Below are 19,611 nucleotides of genomic sequence, written 5' to 3'. Positions count from 1 at the left end.
ATTTTTGTTAAGAAGTACATCACTGTTATCTGATAGGAGGTATTTGTGAGGTATTTTTATGGGTATGCACTGTTGCTGCTTAGACAAAATGACCTGAACAAGCTCCTCTTAATTTTCACCTGGCGTTGCGTGTTGCACCCAGACCCCACCTCTTGACTTGCTATTTTAATACCTTGTACTGCACTCTCTTTCTGGGGGAAAATCACATGGAATTTAGAAACTAAGCCCGCTAAGAGAAGCACAAGGATAAGCATGGTCTAACCTCAAGTCTTTGTGGAAGAACTGGGTATTAGTAAAGTACAAATAAGGAGTATGGTTGTGGCTGCTGTTATTTGTGTAAGTGTGATGTCTCTGAGGTCCTAGTTACATTTGTGTTTGTATTGTTATTAGGCATCATGTAAGTGGAGAGTGTGAGTTTGAGCTGTTGTGCATTTTTTCCTAACTACTACTGTGGTGATGAACCTTCATCTGTTTTCCAGTCATTCGTTCAAAGGTGTTGAGGTCAGGGAATGAGTAACGAGCAGTGGAGACGGCTCTGGGAGCAAAGTTGCTTCCATGGTTTCCAGATGAAAAAGTTTGGAAGGGCAGATGAGTCCAGTGAGTATGGCTGGAAACTCTCAGTCTGTTTGCATAGGCTGATGCTAAAATGAGAGGTGGTTTACCTGAGCCTTAAGTCGTGGAAAATACCTGCTGTGGGTGAAGCAATGATGAATAATGGTCTTTAGATTAAGTCTCGGGACACAGATTTCTAGATGACTCACAGCTAAGGTTTGTTGTGCAGAATCGGTGGCCATCTTCAGTAGTGGCTCCTGCACTAGAGGGTGTGAGCTGCAGCCTTGCCCTTTCAGCCCCACGTGCTGCTCCTGTCTCTGTACTGTTCACAGATAGATGTTCCTGTCCTGCATTTACCTCTGAGTAAGCACTCACGTTGGAAATGCTTTTCATACAGGAAAGATGTGCTGGGCTGGGATGTCCCATGTTCATAGAGATGGGGAAGGCAACATAGATGTTCTTCCCTTCACTACAAACTGTGAGGCAGGATGGATTGCTTCCTTGTCTGAACCCCATGATCTGCATGCTGTTTTTCTGGTTTAGGACCTGCAGGATATGCAAAGTGCTAACAACTTGATTTACTGTTCCCATGCACCCAGATACAGTTATTCACCCTGCACAAAGTGGGTGTAACACCTTGTGAAGTTGGGCATTTTGCTGTGGACCACATGCAAAGCCGTGGGAAATGTTTGTTTACATGACAAAGCCGCGGAGGATCAAGCTTCAGATGAGGAATGGATGCTAAACAAAAATCAGGGTGATGCCTGCCTGTTTTATGCAAACAAAAGCCTCTTTTGTCCTAAGGTGATATTGCTTCACCATAACATTAAAGTAGGCTTAATTGGGATTTAAGTAATTTTTACACTAGCAGAACATTAGCAGCAGCTTTCGTACACTAGACAAAATGTCAAAAGGTTTTTAGATGGACAAAGTTTGGCATGGCTGGTGTAGAGAAGCTTTTATTAACTTGAAATCTAAAATATTTGGTTGGTTCGTGGCTTTTTGTTGTGTATGTTTTTTTATTTATTTACTTTATTTTCTTTTCTTTTAATTTATTTCTTTTTATTTCCATTAGAATCTTTTGTCATTGTGTCAAGTCAGCTAAACCTGTTGAAAATAATTTAGAACTTTTTTCCTGGCATGATAGATGATACACACATTAGGTAATTGAAATCATGTACACTCCAGGAAGATAAAACCTCGCCTTTCCCATTTGTGGTGAGGCAGGATTGAGCTTGTCTAAAACTATTGCATGTAGAGGGAGAACAAAGCAGGAAATGAATTAGGGTTTTATTTGAGTTGAAGGATTAGTTGAGGGATAATAGCGAACAACGAAACAACTTGGGCACAAGGCTGCCGTCTCTTAAACAGTTTTATTAGCTTATGCTGATTTGTGAATTAGAGAAACCAAATTATGTCATGCAAGAGAGCAAGGGATGACAATTAAAAACCTGCAGGAAAGGACTAGTAAAACGGTAATCTCTCACTGCTTGATCTTCAAAGCAAGATGGGAGAGCATGACCTTTTCTTGGAATAAATACAGGATATTGCACGTAGCCAACTTCTGGTTTTCAGGTTTTGCCAATTTGCAGTTGCTCACTTGTACTACAGTCCTTATTTGTTGATTGCCCTGGGGTCCAATTTTAGTCTGAAAATACTCCTGAGAAGTACTTCCATGTTCTTTGATTTGAGATCTGTTCATGTCTCAATTACACATCTAATCTGTCAGCACAGTGTCCTTTTTAGCTCTCAAAGACAGGGCTGTGCTGTGATATTTGAGTAACCATAATGCTGTGGGACCATGGAGAACAGCTTCCTTGGCAACGCTTACCATTTATAGCGGAGATGTGATCGGTAACCGTGTATGTGAAAATGATTTGTTGATCATGTTGGAACTTCAGGCACAAAGTCTGGTTATGACCTAATTGTACTGTGAACCAACTTTCTCTGCTGGTCCCTCTGAGTTATGAACGTTTTACATGTTCTCTGAAGAACGTTGTCCTCAGAGCCCATCAGATCTGCATAGCAAAATGATTGTCCCCATTAGGGATTGAGTGCTCTGCTCTTCAGGTGAGCGTTGTGCTTCATGAAGCAGCATCTCTACATGCATCCTGAATTTTGTGCTGTGCTATCTTTAAATCTTAAACATAAAAGTGCCTGGGAACATTTGCAGGCAGACATGCCTTGGCTCTCACAGAGTGAAGTGCCTATGGGTAAGGTCAAGTGAACAAGTCGTAGCAAATTAAACTAGATTGTGAATTAGTAGTGCATCATCTGCTCTGTAATAACTGGCTGTGTGCATGGTACAAAGGCACTCTGTAGTAAATGCGAGGTCTCTTACCCCTTTTTTGCCTGAGGGATAAGCCACCTTTCTTCATGTCATCTTTCCTGTGAAATGTGATTGCCTGGAGAGAGTATCTGCCCCAGAGTACCACCACTGCACTGTATTGCACAGGTGCTGCTTGTGGCCTGTTCCTGTGTCCCTGTGCTGGCGTCTGCAAGACACATTGCAGGCTGACTGCAAATCACTGCATAGCTAGCAAGCAGCCTCACTCCTGATTCAGTGATCAAAGCCCTGGTTTAGGCAATCAGAGCCTTTCTCACTTGAACAGAATCAAAATCCTAATCCCACTTGTTGAACTTAGTGGAAGGACTTAGTCACTGAGTGTGGTGGGTGTCAGCCCAGGGTTACACACAGCTGACTCTCCAGGGAGGCTCACAGGAGTCTATCCAAGGAGTATCCAAGCAGTTTGCAAGCAGTAAACTTCCCTGTTCTTACTAAAAATAATTGGAAGCCATCTATTTTTGTTGGAAATGTTAAATATTTTCTCATAGTCATTTGGACTCCATTTGAAGGTTCCCCTGAATGCTGAATGACAAGAGATAAGGATTAAAAATTGCAACTTTTAGGGTTGCCAAATTATCGGGGAAAAAAAAACCATAAATAATTTGGAAATGCTGAAATCTTTCATTTTAACATTTAGAAGCAAATTGTTTTGATTATTTTGAGCTGAGATTAAGTTTTTTTAATTGTGAGGTTCTCATAATTTAAAGAAAAAATAAATGGCTTGAAAATAAATTGGTTTGGTTTTAAGCAAGGTTTCAAGGGCTTTTTTTTAAATAGGTCTGTGTTATTTTTCTCTCTTTGGTCTGCTTTCTAAAGTTAAAACTCTTGTGGTGTGTTTCTCTGTTGCATAAGCAGCAGAGTCCCACTTCAGTAGAGGAGAGAAGCTGTTGGCCAAAGTCTTGGAAGTGTAGCCAGGGTCTGGGTACCTGAAGGCTCTTGAGGTAGTGGTGCCTCTCACATGGGAGAAGTAGTTCCCAAGAAATGACTGTGTTTTAGAATGGGAAGATTTTTGTAACAGGTATCTTGAATTGCTACAGTCCATCAGGGAGAGGACAAAGACACATGTCCCTTGAGACTAGTGGTCACTGTCATCATCATTGCCAGGTGCCTGCCTGAGTCGCAGCCAGCTGGATGCAGCTTTACAGACACTGCTCCATGAGGGCTTAGCCTTAGCCAGTAAGTCCAGGAGTAGTCTTATGTCATAACTGGATCAGCTGAGCAGATACTGCTTTGGGCTTTGGAAGGTTTTGTTGTTATTGCTTTGTATGTTCAACTAAAACAGTCATAAGTGTAAACTTCTTTTGAAGAGCAACTTTTTTTTTTTAATCATTGCATTGTCTTCCTTCTGCTCTTCTACCCATGAACTGCACTTGTCCATCTGTCTGACTTGTTTCCTGCCTTCAAGTAATGTGAGATTCATCTGCATTCATATGTAGCCATCTAATCTGAGCTCAGTGTCTAGACTCAATTTATGGAGAGAACCAGACCTTTCTAGAGAGTGAATCATTCTGTCCTAAACCAGATGCGTGATAGGTCAAATGAATAATTTTCTAGATTGCCTCGTTTCCTCCAAGTGAAGAGAGTTTACACTGTCTAAGGTGTGGAGTTTTGTCCTGCATTTGTTTTGTGTTTGAGGACATAGATTCCACCATAAGGCTGGTAGGATGGGATCCATGTGCACAAACAAATCCTGAAGTGACATGTGAAATGTTTGAGAAGGCTTACATTAAGGAGGTAGGAAATGTTGGTGGCACAAAGTGAAACTAAGAATTTAGGGAGCACAAGGAGACCATGGGTACCTGGCTCAAGGAAAAAATGTTTGATCTGGGTCTGTGGAAATACACACTCTATTTCAAGTATTCTATGTGGAGTTCACATAAAAATGAAACCCAGCAGTTTCCTCAGACCCCAATAAAAAGGCTGAGGATAGTCTGATACCTTGTGTAGTAGGTAAAAAAAAAAAAAATCAGAGTTGGTCCACAGTGAAAGTTTGTAAAGAAATCAATGAAAGAACCACACAGTATTAAAAATCTCAAATATGAAAAATACTTCCTACTGAGGAACAGCAAGAATATGTGTGTGTGTGTGTGTGTGTATTTTTGGATTCAGTACTCCTCTGTTACAATACTGCAGATAACCATGGAAATAGATAGGTGTTTGCATTCCCTTAGAGGAGATCATTGGGAACAAAAATCTTCCTGTGTGGAACTCTCTGCACATTGTAGACTTTGTTTGCAGACACTTTCCTAAACAGCAACTCCAAGTAGTTTTTTCTTTCTTTTGTTACAGCAACAGAAGTATCCAAGAATTATTTTAATTATGTATCTGCTTCAGCAATTCTGAGCTGGGTTTTAATTTTTTGTAATAATATGTACAAGGAAAATGACTCTTCCTATCCTAGATCAGTGATTGCCATACAGCTCACTCTGTAGTGGAATCTCCATCTTGGTAGCTCATTAAAAATGCATTTGCTTCAATGAGATGTAGGAATCAATTGTTCATTTGTTAAACAGCTCTACGGCTTTTCCTTTTTTTGTTCCTTGCCTTCCTTTCTTACTTGGTTTTGCTTTTGTTTTACAGCTCTACCTTACTTCATATGAAAGAGGAAAGCCAGTGAGGACCTGTGAACAATCCAGCAGCTTCTGAAAAATCTTCATGCTTAAGGATAATCCAGAATTCCCTGAAGGAGAACATAGTGAATGTTGTGAGTTCCTAGCAGTGATAACAAATATTTCCAATTGTGTCTTTGGGAGGTAGCATCTGCCCTGTACTGTTTGGTCTCTTTCCTGTGATGCACTGAACACCAAAGAGTTGAATTTCTCTCCCCCCTCCCCCCCCCCCCTTTTTTTTTTTTTTCTTTTAATGGGTTTAAGGGAAGACTAGTGTTATCTAAGGAAAGATGATGGGCTTCTTTTCCTTGGACTGCTAAAGTTATTTGTCATACTGCTGTTGCTTTTCAGTTAAATATGTGAGCCTGCATTGAAGGCCATGTGACTGTGTAGCCTAACAAGAATGAAAAATACTATGGCTAACAGTTCATGAATCTACAGGTCAGATTCAGGAATTTTATGTGTTCTTGTACAGTGGTTGAAATTATTTGACCACTTTTGAATTAGAGGAATGCCAATGTAGTTATTTCTGCCTGGTATTCCAAACTCCTGTTGGTCAGTTTATTTTATTAGTTTGAGTATTTCCAATACAAATGCTCCTCTCAGAGGTTTATGTTCATTGGAATTGGAGTAGCACACTTTTCTGAGGGAAACACAGTCAGTCAACTGAGACCTTGATTCAGTTGTGGCATTAATAAAAGAAAATGTTCCCATGAGGGATGGCTAAAGAGAAGGTATGAATATTTTTGTGTTCATTGTTTTTCCTATGAAGCCCACTGCTTTCCTGGGTTGAAATGGGCAAACATGCAGATCAAATGTAAACATTCTCACAAAAAGAGGAAAACAACAGTTCTCTGCCTGCCAGTTCTTTCTTTTTTTCTTAAGAAAGAACCATGGGGATTTCCAAGTTAGGCAAGTTAGTATTTAATTGTTATGCCCAAAGTATGCAGTGGTCCTCCAAGATGTTAGTAGTGATAAAGCAAGTTGCAGATTCTTCCAGTTTGAGCAAACTATTTTGTGCACTTTCCATTAATGTAGTAAATATGTTTCCTGGCATGCCTTCTAGCTCCCTCCTTTGCTCTGCTTTTTCCTTTGAGTTCAGGCTTTGGGAAGCAGATTGAGACAGAGTCTAAGTGATGCTGCTTTCCCAAGTGCCAGTTGCAAAAAAATATTAGAGAAGTCATTGAAATTTTTTCATCATCTCTTGCCTTTCCCACCTGCTTTGATCTACAGTGAAATAGTTAATAAATCCAACCTTTGGAATTGCTACTTACTAGTTACCACTAAGCTACCAAGTTAGTAGCTCATTAAGATGAATAAGGGGCCTCTGAGATGTGGAGCTTCTCACTGTGTATCCAAGCAGACGTGGCCATATCAGCTTATTCCCACATTTTGAAAGGTTTCTTTAAAACCACAAGAGCTTACTTTGCATGCAGGAATCCTAGAACAAGAGAGGACAGCCTTAAATAATAGTAGTAATAATAGTAATAATAATAAATAAGCCATCCTAGCATGCAGAGCTATTGGGATAACAGGAGATGTTTGTTCAAGATGTTGCAATCACCTCCACTGATTGCAACAGCAGCACCACCTCAGGTGAAGAAGAGCAATCCCTGGGTCCTGTAAGGTGTGTGGTGTGCCAGATCAACCAGATAAACTGAAAGAGGCAATCCTCAGCCATTACAGGGGATGGGATACCTGTTGAAGATGCCTTCAGTGTTACCATTACATTCTGCCCTGTCCTAAATGGTTTAAAATCAGCCCACTTAAAGCACAGTGTGATGTTCTGCTATTGTGGTTCCAAAACCCTGATTACAAGTCAGGAGGCCTGGATTTGTGCAGAAATAGCAGCACTCTTCTCACCAGGTAGGGATAGGCAAAAGTGTTCTTGATAATTGCTCTTACCTTGGCATCCAGCCCTGGTTCCTTTTGAGGAATCATTTGTAGGTGATGGAGAGCTTTTTAGCAGTTCCTTGAGAGTGTATTTCCTCACTTGGCTTCTGCTTGGATGACACTGCTGCAAGAAGGAGGCAGTCAGCTAGGCTCCTCCTCTCCTCTTTCCTTCACCCTCTTAGGGAGACAGAGGTGAGGAGGCACAGTGTTTCTCCTGAAAGGAAATACTGGCATACAGTGATTTTACTTAAAAATATTGCTCTCTCTTCCCTGTTTGCAGGGTGTTGTCATGTTAAGATGTGAGGAAAATGATCAAACCTTTCCCATGGCAAGTGATAGCTGTTCTCTTCCCTTCCTCTGCCTCCTTCTGCCACCCAGGCAAATTTCAGAGGAAGGGGGTGTGAGGAGGGAGCGGTGCAGTAAATTGGGACCAGTGTCTTGTATCCACCTGGAAACTGCCTGTTTACTAAACAGTACAAATTCCTCGCTTCCTTTTTCCTGCTCTCTTCATTTGGATGAAACACATTTCTGGAAAGCAGTGCTTGTACAAATGAAGTCCATATTCCACTTCTGGGGAGACAAAAAGGGATGTCAGGAGCATTCATTAAGGAGGAACGTTTACTTTAGTAAGAGTAAAAATGAAGCAAGACAAGGCTCCTTTGCTCTTGCTGGAGAGTACCTTGTGTATTCCAGCATATGGTTTTGTAATTTTCTGGTAGGATGTAGGTATCCTGAGGGGTTTTTTTCCATTCTGAAAACATATGCCACAGCTTTTTTGGAGTGCTAGCCACACAAGCACAAACACATTCTAACAGGAGCAATGAATAAACTCTTCATGTTCCTCACTCGCAGGCATTTCTTCACATTATTTTTTTTTTCTGTGCTTATGCGAAAACCTCTGGCACGGTTTGTGGGAAATGGAAAATAAATCTCTAAATCCAGTATGTGTCAATAACAGAAACGTGTTTAGTTGATCTCATATCTATAACTGTTATTTTGGGCAAACTGCAGATGGTAGGATAGTAAACATCCCCACTCTAGCCCAGACAGGCTTTCTATGCCCTGCCTTCAGTGGGAACCTGCTGCTGTTAGGACTGACTCTGAAGAGGGTCTCAGGGGACTGTGGTTGCATATGGCTTAGCCCCAGTCCCATCCCATTTTTGAGCTGCTGCCTTCTTTTTCTGTTCCTTGGGCCTCCTTGCTTCCTTTACCCATGGTCCTATCTCCTCTGTACTCCCCCCGGCTGCCGGCTGTTTTTCCTGGCACGTGGAGCTGCGACGGGTCTGGGAGCGACAGCTCCTGGAGCTGATGTCAGTGCTGCTTCCTGAGCTGCCTGGCCAGGCTGGCTGCAGCCCAGGCACACCCTCTCCCCAGAGCATCACCTTCTCTGCCAGCCCATCCTGCTGCTGCAGCAGCCCCTTGGGGAGGAGGCTTGTGCAAGGGATGGAAATGGAAGGTTAGCAAGCCTTTCACGGCGGTTTTCTGTGAGCAGCCATCTCCCATGCCTGGAGCCTCAATGCTGGGCTTGTGGTGTGGTTGGAGGTGATGCCTCATTTCTGCTCTGAGCTGTACACACCTTGGAAGAGGGACAGGAAGCTTTGACACATGCAGACTTAATGATTCTGGATGTCTCTGCTTTTGTGTCACCTCAGTATTATCCGTATGCTAAATTACTCCATGGTTTTCTATGGAAATTACCAGGCTGCTGAGAAAAGAGCAGAGCTGCGTGTGTCCGTTCTTCCAAACAACAGCCCAGTACATGCCACTTGGTATTTATAGTGAGAGGGAAAAAGGGAAGAATCATTTTAATTTGAGAAATGTCTCTCAGAAACAGCAGTAATTTATTCCTAGGCATTATTCTTCATTAAGAGCTACAGACAGCTGCAGCTTCCCTTTAAATAGAAATTGCTCTCTGTAGGCATGCTATACATAGGGCTTCAGGTTTCTGCCATTTCTCTGCCAAAAAATCAGAAGTATTTCTCACCAAATAAATGTTTATTCAGAAAGTCATATTTCCTGGCTTTTATTTCACGTCACAGGCTTCCGCCAGCCAGGCAAGAACAGCTCAAGGCTGTCGTTTGGGAGAGGAAGCTAAAACAGTTTAAGTCTCTTGTGGGGCTTCAAAAAAAGGTCTCTGACCATAACTCTGGGCCTTCAGTTTGGCAGTTTACTTTAGCTGTTGAACATTGGATTAAAATGGATGTTGCAGAAATCCTGCAGGGCAAGTGTGCCTGTGCAGGTGCAAAGTGGGTGGTGGTGGGCGTTTTTGTACATCAGGTCAGCTCATCTCCTCTCCCAGCCTTGAAGCCACAGCCATTCTCAGACTGCATGGGTGGCAAACTGGCTTTGGCAGCTGGCAGCAGCTGAGCTGTTTTGTTGCTGAGGGATCCCCTGTATGATCAGTGTATGGACACCTAGAGACAGCAGGTGAGGGCTGGGCTGTGCCTGCTTGCACCTGCCACCCAGCAGAGAGGTGGCCAGGGTGGCTTCAAGTCCTGCAGAAGGATGTGCAGTGATGAAGCTGTAAGCCACCAGTGCTCCAGAGGACCATATACCTTTTTGATCCACACCTGCGCAGCTTCCTTGGATTTACCTTTGTCTTCTCCACATTTCTGCTGGCTGGCTCCTCAACTAACAATTTCCTAAGCTGCCTTTTCCCCGTTGTCTTTTCCAGCCTGAACTGCTGAGCTTCCTCTTTTATCTCCAGGGCTTGTCTACTGGACCCATACTTTCCATTCACTATGCCAGCCCCTACCACACCAGTAGATGACTTTGCTGTTGTAGCAGCCCCAGCTGGTTGTCTTTTGTCATCTGTGGCTGTGGTGTTCCTATCAATACATAATGTTTTCCTTCTCCACATCTCCTCCCAGTTCTCCCTGCACTCCTAAGTTTATGGCTTATAGTATGCAATTCATGTATTAAAATAATTTTTAGTTAGGTCATTCATTACTCTCTTACTTTCTTCTTGTCCGGTGTAGGTTCTAGAGAAGTGAGAAGCTGTAATTTTTCCAGGGCTAAAATCCAAGCCTTTGATAGGCAGGCATGATGCCTGAGGCCACTACATGTTGCTACCGGTTGTCAGCTTTGTAAAACTTACCCTGCAGAGCAAAGAAATCTGGGCACAAAGATTGTTCTCTTTACTGTGGCAAGCTGTAGTTTCCCAGTCTGTTCTGCCTTCCCTTCATTGTCTTCCAAGCAAATGGCTGTAAGATTATGACTCCCATGTTTGGACTGAGAACAGCTTTTGCCTGAGCAAACAGATTTCTCTTTGGCAGTCACTTTAACTGCTGCCCCAGCTTTTTGCTGTCAGCTTTGTTTCATGATTTGGCATTAGAGAAGTCCAGGCAGTCCTAGTGCACAGTGCATTGGAGCGAGTAAATGCAGCAAAGGCAGGCAGGTGAATAATGCCTTTGTTAATGATCACAATACCAGTGTGGCCCATGAGACCACAAAAAGCATCTCCTGTAGTTCAGCACTATATTATGGTTCCTTATCTTTAACTTGGTGGTGCCAGCTGGAGAAATCTCTGATCCTTGCTGGCAACTCTTCTTGGTCCAAGTGACTTCCAGAAACCAAGAAGAAGCATTGGGAACCAAGCCCAGCCTTCACAGGTTTATAGCATGGTGTGAAAGCTGCCCCACTATTTGCAGGTTGTGTCTGGGGTGAAGCTGGTCAAAACACAGGTGTCTCATGCCTGTGAGAATTTTTTTCTGCTTTTGTTAACGCTTCTTGTGTTTCACTGCCTCTTTCTTATACTGCTGTGATAGTTACCATCACTGGTGAGTTGGTTTGCTGCACCCATGATGACCCTAACAATATCTCATAACCTGCCAATGCTTCTCTCAAAGCTGATAATGTTTGTGGCAGCAGCAGCAAGAAGAGAATATAAATTAAGCTGTCCTAGAGAGGAGAGTTTTTTTTCCCATTTTCTGTTTGGAGCATGCATTCAAAAGGAAAGGCTGCTGATAGTTGTAGATTAGTTAAGAGGAATCATGAGCCCTTTGTAGCAGAATATTATTCTGAAGAACTTGTTCATTCATATTTATTTCAGGTTTGTTTGCAGCCTGCTAGGCATGTTGACCGTGGATACATATTTTGGGAAGGACTATCAGATACTTTTATTCAAACTGGCTGTATTGATGCTATCAGGTTTCCTTCTCAGTGAGTTTTATGTTTCTTGTTGTTAATCAGCTTTGCTGTTTCCAGCTACAGACACTGATTAATGTTTCAGAGGCACCTGATGGCACAGAGGTCAAGAGGAAGAAGATAAGCAAGTTGACAGGATTGCCTTCAGCTTCTTTTCCTGTTGAAGTGTCAGAACTAGAGACAGACTGAGGAAACCAGAGATACTGTTTTTTATTAATTTCTAATGAGTTTTCCTGGCAGCTCTTTAAATAAAAGAAAAACCTTCCCTACTATGGCAAATAAAGTTCACTGCAGTAGTGAAACTTATTACCAAGTTACTGCACTAGTAATAGAAGAAATCTTTTGGGGGAGTGAGAGCTGCAGTAGATGAGGGGAAGACCATTGTTTGTGGTTTTCTGTGCCAGGCAACCTTCAGTCAGAATTGGGGTGGTGATTTATAAATTCCCTTTGTCTCACTTCCAACGTTTGGACTGCAGTGAATCCTGCTAAAACATTACAAAAGCCGTGTCAGTTAAAAGAAGCTGGGCAAAATGTGGGTCAGCTTCCTGGACAGGGGTACATTTGTAAACAGAGCTGTGGAGATTCCTTGCAACAGAAGTGTCCTTAATGGAGGCAATCGGCAAATTGTGCTTTCAGTCTTCAGCTCCCACGAGTTTGTGTCTCTGGCAGATAAAATTTGTCTTCTTAGCAGATTGATTTATCATTTCTGATGCAAATAGCTGACAAAAAGAAACTTCAGGTAACATGAACCTCTGGTGAAGTAAAAGGGAGTTTGACACTCATGGTGGAGCAACAGGAAGAGCTCGGGAGGAGCTGCCACTTTTCATTTCACAGTTAAAATGTTTTGGGCCTATTTTATGTTGTTTGAAAGGAGTATTTTTTGTTGTTTCTGGTGCCGCTTTTTTTTTTTCTCTTTGCCTTTTTTTTTTTTCCTTTTTTTTTTTTTTTTTGTAAAGCTGTGCTCTGCAAGCGGCTGTGTTAAAGAATCAGCTTCTTACAGGGAAGAGACAAAATAACATCTGTTTGTCACTCAGTCCTATACTGCTGCCTTTTCAAGTGGGAAGGTCCTTGTAACATATTTCTGATTTAAGACATGTCCATTAATTCCACAGTGCAAATTACCAGGATCCTCTTTCCTTTTACCAGAACCATTAAAACCTTTGTATAACTATCTTTATTCAACCTGAGGGATGGCCTGCAGAGCTGTCAAGGAGATATAAGTATAAGCACTTCCGTCTTGTTATTGACCAGTGAGACCAGTTCAGCTGAAAGGATTTGGCTTAGTAAGCAGTCCTGCTGCTCCTGATGGCATCCACAGAAAGGGTGAGTGAGCTGTAGAGCATTATATGTCTTCATTATAGGGTGAAGTCTCTTCTTAAATTAAATGAAGCCGTCAGGCTTCATTAGCTCCGGGTTTTCTTGTTGTTATTATTCTAATGTAATTATCACTTTTCTTCAGTCAGCCGTCTGCTTGCCTACTTCCAAATAAACTCTTTCCATCTGGAGAGTATTTTGAGATGGGGAAGGTACGGTGAAGTAGTGAAACTATTCTCAGTATTGTGTTCTTCTTCTCCTTTTCAACTACCTAGAATGCTATATAAGGAAATAGAAATAAACAAATACACAGCAACCATAAGAGGATCCTTTTCCCTCAGAAAAGGTTGAGCAAAGGAAGACTGTTGAGTATCTGTCTAAGCACATGCAATGGGAGAAAGCATCATATGTTGATAGATAAGATCCCTGCAGTTCTTTGCTTCAAAAAAACAGCATTAAGAACCGAGGAAGCACCCCACTCTGCTCTCACATGACAAGACACGTTTCTTCAGCAGTAAGTAATTCTTGGGCATAATGAAATACCTGCTGACTGCAGGGAGTAAGAAAGGCTCAGTCACGATGGGTACATCTATTTGTGCATCCAAGCTCTGTGCAGAGATTCCCAAGCTGACAAGGTGCTTTGCTCAGGCTAATTAGCCCCACTTCTCTCTTTACATCTTCTCTGCTTATGCTAATTAGACTGAGCAGGGTGCTGCCTGACACTGGTGAGAATCAAACAAGTGTGTCTGTACAGCCTTGCCCTGCAGTGTACCCTCTGAATGCCTGAGCCTGCTCACAAACCCACAAGTCTGTGCCAACAGCTGGGCAGCCAGCACAGGTATTGTCTGCATTTTGACTGTATGTACAATCAAGCATAATTCAGCCTTGGGTGGCTTGCTGGGACTGCAGTGAAGGAAATAAGTGGTAGGGAAGATCTCGGGCACTTCATAGCCTGTAGCCTTGTTTCTCTCAGAAAAACACATCCTGCTGGGTGTCTTTGATCCTGTTCGTTCTGTTGCATGTGAATGACTTTCCTGGTTCTGGAGGTGGTGCTCTGGAGCCCCAAGGGAGTTGGGGGCATTGTGTGAGGGGACAGAAGTACCAAGGCAGACAACCAGAAATGGTGAAACTGAGGAATGAAAGTGTGAAAAACTTAGACTTTCTGCTTTTCTTCCTGTTTATATGTGCAGGACTGACAGAAAAATGGGCTGGCATGTTGAATTACATCGCGAAACCTTGCTAATTAGCTGCTCTTTTCCCACTCCACCTCTCCCTTCTTCCTTCCCAGGTGGAGTTCTTGCAGAATGAAATGAGTGCAGGGATAAGTGACCTTTATCATTTGGTATTTTAACATTCAATTCCGGCTAAGTTTCCTATCAAGTATTTTTTCAAAGACATTGAGTAAGCTTACAGAACACAGGTTTTAGAAGAAACAATCAAAAAATACCTTGACAATCCCAAAATGACAACAAATAAAACTGTTTTCCCTCATTATAGCAGAAGTGGCTTTTTACTCCCTGACTGTTCTTCCTCTGACTGGCACTTTCCTGGGAGATGCAGTTGAGAGCAAATGCGTATGTATACACACATACACGCATGCCTATCTATATATACATTGATCCGAGCAAGCCTGGGAATGGAAAAGCAAGTGCAAAAACATATGCTGGGTTTGGCAAGTTGGTCCTTTTAGTTGCAGTTTCCTGATTTTCTTCGTTTAAAAGGTGCGTTAATGTTCTGTGTGTGATGTTCTGAAGTGTGATACTTGGATCTCGTCAAAAGATGGATGTTCATGTTCTGTTCCATATTGTGAAATAGTAGTCCTCAAAATATCACGTCAAGCCACAAATAAATAGCTGTGCTGTATTATTTTGGGGAGTTGCAGTTTCTAAGACAGTCAGTATGATCTCAACCATTAAGCGAGTAGAAAGTGTTTTGAAAAACTAGAAAGAGCTTTGTTGACTGAAATAGCTGGGTCAGAGCTGAAAAGGAAGAGTTTGCTGTTTTAAAACATAGCAGACATTTTAGACATTCTTATGAGGATGCTTCAGTAACGCAGTTGTGTGAAAGACTGATAAGGGAATGTGCAATAGCAGCCCTCATCATTTAAAGTGCCCAAACTTGGCACATTCTGTGGCAATGTAAAATAGCAATAAATATAAATCTTGTATTCTGGAATTCCCGTGTCTCCTTATTAGCAGATCAGTGTGTAAACACTGGCTCAGTGTGTCTAGTACTAGAGGGATGTGTTTTGTTCCTGCAAACAGATGCGTGCTGGCTCTGCACCCCCTGGCGCATGTAGAAGACAGAGTAGATTCAGAATGAGCTGTACTCTGCATTTTCTAGAGGAGGTCTGTTTTGTATAAACCACACATGAAATCAGTGTGTCCATAATTTTTCACTGCAATGCAGGTATTTCACCAGTTTTAAATCATGACTTAACTTACTGGTTTCAGTCAAGCTGCTTGGTAATAACTTGCCAGGAGCATCGTAACAAGACAACTCCATCAGAATTCCAGATTTAATGCTGCTCCTTGGTCAGGTTGGGACTGGCAGTTTTCATTTTGCTCCTAGATCTGCACCAATTAAGTGCATAAAAATGGTTTCAAAGAGCAGGAAGAGCTTCGTTCACTGAAATGACTGCACTGAAATTGGAAGTGGGGAGCAGCAGGAGGAAGAGCACTGGACTACTAGTAGCAGGGGACAAATCTCAGTGTTTGCACCCCATGGCCTTCATTGTAGACCTGAAGTAGCTGTTTTTTCTCCTACAAGCTTGAGCCCTGAGCCTGCTTGTTAACTGGTGCATGATTTTCAGGTTGTCTGCCATGTCAGGCCTGGAGCCTCGAAGCAGTAGGGAATGGTGTTGATCCTTGGTCAAAGAGGGAAACCACCATGCCAACACAAACCCGGTTGTCTGATGAGAGCAGTGCAAAAGGTAACATGCAGAGCACTGGGGATTGCGTCTTTGGGAAAGCAATTGGAAGTAGGATAAATGGTCCTTAATTGAATTATGATTGGCATTTTAAGGCTTGTGACTTAAGCTCAATGAAGACATTTCTATTTACATGTTCCTTCAGGACTTCAAAATATTGCAAAGAGCACAACAAACTTTGATTGTGGTTGCGCAAAGGTGGCATTATCGGTGTAGCTGAAACTGAAATTGCACTCAGATAAGTTTGGTCTCAGTGCCTATATTGTGCCAGAAAACCCAAGTGATTTGGTTTAGAAAAGATTTGTCATATTAAAGTCTCTCTTCTTGGTTCTATGGGGGTTTTTTTTGTACTTTCCATTTCTGTTTTGGCAAAGATGGTGTGGGGGATGAGGAGTTGCAGATTGATGATTGTTTGTCTGTAAACCGTCTTACTGGAACAGAGACTGTAGGAGGCTTTCTCATGGCTCTTAGTCAGACCACTGCCTTATCCAAACAGTATGTGACCCTCAAAATGCTACATGTGGCTCTTAACCCGACCTACCTGTCTGATCAGAGTGGATAGGGACATGTTTGTAGCAGAGTGAGAGGAGCATTAATTTGGGGAACTGTTCCCATGTGTTCTTAAGTCTTTCCTTTCTGATAGCATCCTTTCACTTGATTTATTTTAATCCAGTTCAAAGGTGGTCCAGGAAGTAGAATTTGATACCTCAATAGAGGAGGTGACAAAATTAGGGCAAGGCTGTGTCCTGACATCACAACATGGTACTTCTCCTGATATTGCATTGTTATGCAATGACTTGTAGAGGTAGCAATGCAGCAACTTGAAACAAGCACTGCAAAAACTTTCATCTCAGACAGTGGTTGTCACTAGAAATGCAGTTGCCTGTGAGAACCATCAGTCCCAACACTAGTCATAGCAGCAGTGTAGGACAGTTTATGGAATACAGTTTGAGGCATTTCCAGCCCACAGATTTCAGGCTGACAGCTGGTAGGAGACTAATGGCAGAGATCAAGACTTGCTGGGCAGTACTTGAATCCAGTTTTATGGTGCAATAGGGAAGAAATTGTATCCTTGATATTTACCTGAAAACAGTAAGAAAGGATGAGATACAGAGAAGGATATGCAATTAGAGAAGTAAACCAACTAATCATGCTGCACTTTCATATCGCTTCTCGCAGTAAAAAGTAAATTCAGTAAGTCCTGTCTTCTTATTTTCTAATCGCTTTTAGATTAATCTTATAATGATAGGAACATTCTTCCCTTGGTAATAATTAATTCTGATATGAAGAATTTGAAACCTAAGGGGTAAAATAAGGGACACTTTTTAAATAAATAAGGAATCATTTAAATTATTCTTGAGCAACTACCAATTACTTTATCCTTTTACATGCAAAGGGAACAAAGGAAAATGGTAGAAATTCAGCTTTGGTAAAGTTTGGTTTAATAGTGCTGTGCATGGCTGTATTTGAAGAGCAGAAGAAGCATAGGTTTTTTAAGAGTGGAGCCCCCAGGAGTTTGAGAAAACACCTGATCAGAAAGCTGAAGTGTCAGATCCTATCTTCTCTCTTGTTCAGTCCTCTTTGGGATTCTGCTTTGGTTCTTAATTTAAGCAATCACACAGTCAGTTTTGTCTTATGTTACCTTTTCATTAAATGCATCTACAATTCAAGTGCACTGAACCTGTTACAGACCAGTCTGTCTTTGGGACAGAGAATTGCATTTCATGGTTTTTGTCATATCTTTATAATTTTTTCCTCTCTGTTCTGTCTGCAAGTGGAATAGCTGATGTTTAGATACTAGTATATTAATTCCTGCAGCCATTTGCTCCTGTGCAGCCTGTGGCTGGGGAGGACTCCACTGGTGAGGCACCGACTTGCAGTCAGGAGACAGTGGCAGAACCAGAAGGAACAGGTATCTGATGGGTGACTTGAGACATGTCTTGACCAGTCAGTACTGCAGCCATAAAATCCAGATAATGATGCTGATATCACTCCTTGGTAAAACATTATGAAATGTTTTCATGAGTGTTTCTGCTCAAGAGCCTGGGTGTTTTTAGTCTGGATTCCAAGGACATGAGGTGTGTGTGCTGGTGATGATGCCTGTCTGATTGTCCATCCCCATCTTCCCCCCACCTGCTGTAACACTATTTTGGCTAATTCCCAACAAATCCTGCAGTAAGCAAAAGTCTCAAAGGCAATTAAACTCCTACAACTATTTTTGTTGTTGCTAAATTCAACAGGCAAGGGAGATGAAAGGGATGAGCTACTGCTGACATTGAAAGGAAAGAGACAGCCAAGCTCTGCCCTTGGTAGCTCTCCTTGATGGTGGCTGGCAGCGAGTCTCACCTCTGCATCCAGAGGACTGTGGCAGCCCTTGCCCAGGTGCCCGGCCAGCATGGCATGATGTGGAGCAAGGCTGGGCAGTTGAAGGACACCAGAGTGAAGAGATGCAGAGATGGATAAATGCAGAGGGGTAGCAGAGCTCAAATCCTGCACTCTGTTCTTTGGGATGTGTTGTTAGAACGGTTCTGGCTGAATTTGTAATTTATAATTGTGGATGTGCTTTTGTTTCTGGCTGCTTGAAACATGACTTTCTCATGTTTCTGGGATGTTTTCACTCTTCTGTACAATGATGGGTTCCTCTGCCACAGAGAGCTCTGAATCTTTCCTGGAACCTTTGGCTAAGCTCTTGTGCCTCGTCCCTTTCATACTGCTCACATTTAGCTTCTGCACTGAATGCAAATTGAGAGCTGTTCTCTTTCCTTGTAACTGTGGGGTTTCTGTGTATACCAAGTGCAAGGGTTCTCATGAAAAAATTCTCTCAGTGTCCTCAGTATACACATTTCATGTCTGGCAGGCCCTGTTTTTAGTGACTGCTGAGTTTCTCCCTTGCACAGTTCTGTTTGTGCCTCTAGAGCACTGGACTTTTTCTCCACGAGCCCTCTCACTTACTTGGCACAGCACTCTGGTTTTGTATTGTTCTGTACATTGGAGGCAGCTACATGGTAGTAGTAAATTCACAGGGATGCAAATTTATTATCTCTTGTTTAGTAACTCAGTGGGACACATGTTTATCTTGTACGCCTGAGTGCTGTTTTGAAATAATACTGTATATACAATAGATAGATTTAAAGTTGACTAACCAAGAAAACATCCTCAAGGCTGAAATAATAAGTGTGAAAGATATGCAAGAGTTGCAGGCTGGTTTTTAGCACTGCTTTGTGCCTGGTGGGCTGACGTACACGGCTGTAGCAGTTAGATGTCTCATTTATGCACCCAGATAAAGCCAGGGGAGTTTAAAGCAGTCAGATCAATCTTGTGTTTTGGAAGAACAAGTTTATCCTTTGCAAGAGAGATTTCCAGATTGTTGTGTTTTTGTTTTTGTTTTTTTAAATAAGAAATGCTTGCAGAAGCATCCTTTCACTGGAAAGAAGAGACAGGTAAACAAGTAGCCAACGGACCACAGACTCTATGGCTTCTACAAAGGCAATTATAGGACGATCAAGACTCTTAAGCTACCTTCATTGAGGTCAGCTGTTTTCAACAGTGTTAGTTTAGGTGAGTTAGGAGTTCAGCTGCTTTGAAATGGAGAAGCCGTGACCAGGAAGGAACATGATTAGAAAAGCATCAATCATGGAAAAATACTGTAGCCTAAAGTCAGCTTTCAAGTCTCCAAGTCTTTTTATTGACTTGATAGACTTAAGGTTAGGCTTTCAGTAAAGAAAGTCAAGATCAGACGTATTTCTGAAATAATTTTCAGGGGTTATTTAAATGTAACACACTTCTTTGCCATTTTAATAAGAATCTCTTGTGTTGAACTT

At 42.1% G+C, this 19,611-nt stretch overlaps 1 protein-coding gene across 14 annotated transcripts in view; it reads left to right on the top strand.

The window, feature by feature from the left end:
- ATXN1 (ataxin 1) overlaps positions 1-19,611 on the top strand; it is a 214,799-nt gene that overhangs the window by 124,919 nt on the left and 70,269 nt on the right. For all 14 annotated transcript variants that reach the window (XM_083856487.1, XM_083856489.1, XM_083856485.1 and 11 more), the window contains one exon: positions 5,480-5,603. The gene's annotated coding sequence lies outside the window, so the exon portion shown is untranslated. The remainder of the gene's footprint in view (positions 1-5,479; positions 5,604-19,611) is intronic.

Source organism: Zosterops lateralis (genome assembly GCF_965231275.1).
Source record: "Zosterops lateralis genome assembly, chromosome: 1".
NCBI lineage: Eukaryota > Metazoa > Chordata > Aves > Passeriformes > Zosteropidae > Zosterops > Zosterops lateralis.
Note: the sequence above shows the minus strand (reverse complement) of the source record. Positions and strands in the feature narration are given on the sequence as shown.